The following is a 2,877-nucleotide window of genomic DNA, read 5'->3' as shown; positions in this document are numbered from 1 at the left end:
AAGATCCTCATAAGTTCTTAGCTGAATTCTTGCAAATTTGTGACACTGTTAAGACCAATGGGGTTAATCCTGAGGTCTACAGACTTCTGCTTTTCCCTTTTGCTGTAAGAGACAGAGCTAGGATATGGTTGGACTCACAACCTAAAGAAAGCCTGAACTCTTGGGAAAAGTTGGTCAATGCTTTCTTGGCCAAATTCTTTCCACCTCAAAAGATGAGTAAGCTTAGTGTGGAAGTCTAAACCTTCAGACAAAAGGAAGGTGAATCCCTCTATGAAGCTTGGGAAAGATACAAGAAATTGATCAGAAGGTATCCTTCTGACATGCTTTCAGAATAGAGCATCTTATGTATATTCTATGATGGTCTGTCTGAATTGTCCAAGATGTCATTGGACCACTCTGCTGGTGGATCTCTTCATCTGAAGAAAACACCTTCAGAAGCCCAGGAACTCATTGAAATGGTTGCAAATAACCAGTTCATGTATACTTCTGAAAGAAATCCTGTGAATAATGGGATGACTCAGAAGAAAGGAGTTCTTGAGATTGATACTCTGAATGCCATATTGGCTCAAAATAAAATATTGACTCAGCAAGTCAATATAATTTCTCAGAATCTGACTAGAATGTAAGCTGCATCCGGCAGTACTAAAGAAGCTTCCTCTGAAGGAGAAACTTATGACCCTGAGAATCCTGCAATGGAAGAGGTGAATTACATGGAGAATCCTATGGAAACACCTATAATCCTTGATGGGGAAATCAACCAAATTTCTCATGGAAGGATCAACAGAAGCCTCAACAAGGCTTCAATAATAATAATGGTAGGAGAAATAGGTTTGGCAATAGCAAGCCTTTTCCATCATCTTCTCAGCAACAGTTAGAGAATTCTAAGCAGAGCCTCTCTGACTTAGCAACCATAGTCTCTGATCTATCTAAGACCACTCTCAATTTCATGACTGAAACAAGGTCCTCCATCAGAAATTTGGAGGCACAAGTGGGTCAGCTGAGTAAAAGAGTTACTGAAATCCCTCATAGTACTCTTCCAAGCAATACAGAAGAGAATCCAAAGAGAGAATGCAAGGCCATCAATATATCCAAAGTGTCTGAACCTATAGAGGAGGAAGAGGCAGTGATTTCCAATGAGGAAGACCTCAATGGACGTCCACTGACCAATAAGGCATTCCCTATTGAGGAACCAAAGGAATCTGAGGCTCATACAGAGACCATAGAGATTCCACTAAACTTACTGTTTCCATTCATGAGCTCTGATGAGTATTTCTCCTCTGAAGAGGATGAAGATATTTTTGAAGAGCAAGTAGCTCAGTATCTAGGAGCAATCATGAAGCTGAATGTCAAGTTATTTGGTAATGAGACTTGGGAGGATGAACCTCCATTGCTCATCAATGAACTAAATGCTTTGGTTCAACTGAATTTACCTCAGAAGAAACTGGATCCCGAAAAGTTCTTAATACCATGTACCATAGGCACTATGACCTTTGAGAAGGCTCTGTGTGACCTGGGGTCAGGAATAAACCTTATGCCACTCTCTGTAATGGAGAAACTAGGGATATTTAAGGTACAAGCTGCAAGAATCTCACTAGAGATGGCAGACAAATCAATGAAACAGGCTTATGGACTTGGAGAGGATGTCTTAGTGAAGGTTGAAGGCCTGTACATCCCTGCGGATTTCATAATCCTAGACACTGGGAAGGATGAGGATGAATCTATCATCCTTGGAAGACCCTTCCTAGCCACAGCAAGAGCTGTGATTGATGTGGACATAGGAGAGTTAGTCCTTCAATTGAATGAGGACTACCTTATGTTTAAGGCTCAAGGATCGTCTTCTGTAACCATGGAGAGGAAGCATGAAAGGCTTCTCTCAATACAGAGTCAAACAGAGCCCCCACACTCAACTTCTAAGTTTGGTGTTGGGAGGCCACCATTAAGCTCTGAGTCTCTGTGAAGCTCTCTAAAAGCTCACTGTCAAGCTATTGACATTAAAGAAGCGATTATTTAATTATATTTATTTATAGACATTTATTTTCCATTGTCATGTTATGTTTTCTTTTGGTAGATGATCATGTGAAGTCATAAAAATAGTTGCAGAATTAAAGCGGAATCAAAAACAGCATCAAAAATAGTACACCCTAAACGCCAGTAAGGATAGCAGAATGGGCGTTTAACGCCCAGTTTAGCAGCATTCTGGGCGTTAAATGCCAAAATTGGCAGACAGACTGGCGTTTAATGCCAGAAAAGGGTGTCTGGTGTCTATCTGGTATTAAACGCCAGAATTAGCAGACAGATTGGTGTTTAACGCCAGAAAAGGTAGCAGATTTGGCGTTAAATGCCAGAAATGGCACATAGAGGGTGTTTAAACGCCAGAAAGGTGCAGGGATCAGAATTCCCTGATACCTCAGGATCTGTGGACCCTATATGATCCCCACCTACACCAACTCACTCTCTCTCCTTTTCACACCATTCCATAACACTGTTCCCAAAATATCCTTGACTAATCACATCAATACCTCTTCCCCATAATCTCTTCACCACTCACATCCATCCACTACTTCCCAAAAACCCATCATAAAACCCCACCTACCTCACCATTCAAATTCAAAACATTTCCCTCCCAAACCCAACCCCTTCATACACGACTTCCCTCTCTCTCTTACCCTATAAATACCCCACCTTACCACCTTCAATTTCACACATCATAAACACTTAAACCCCCTTGGCTGAATTCACTACTCCCTTCCATCTCCTCCATTTCTTCTTCTTCCCCTCCTTTCTTTCTTCTTTTGCTCGAGGATGAGCAAACCTTTTAAGTTTGGTGTGGGAAAAAGCTCTGCTTTTTATTTTTCCATAACTATTAATGGCACCTAA

At 41.1% G+C, this 2,877-nt stretch overlaps 1 non-coding gene across 1 annotated transcript; it reads right to left on the bottom strand.

Moving 5' to 3' along the window:
• Positions 1-218: 218 nt before the first annotated feature.
• On the bottom strand, positions 219-326 carry LOC112746126 (small nucleolar RNA R71). Its single transcript, XR_003174024.1, has one exon. It is a non-coding gene; the product is annotated as a small nucleolar RNA R71 (small nucleolar RNA).
• Positions 327-2,877: the final 2,551 nt, after the last annotated feature.

This window comes from Arachis hypogaea, chromosome 14, assembly GCF_003086295.3.
Source record: "Arachis hypogaea cultivar Tifrunner chromosome 14, arahy.Tifrunner.gnm2.J5K5, whole genome shotgun sequence".
Lineage (NCBI taxonomy): Eukaryota > Viridiplantae > Streptophyta > Magnoliopsida > Fabales > Fabaceae > Arachis > Arachis hypogaea.
The sequence above is the reverse complement of the archived record's forward strand: the minus strand, read 5'-3'. Positions and strand labels throughout refer to the sequence as shown.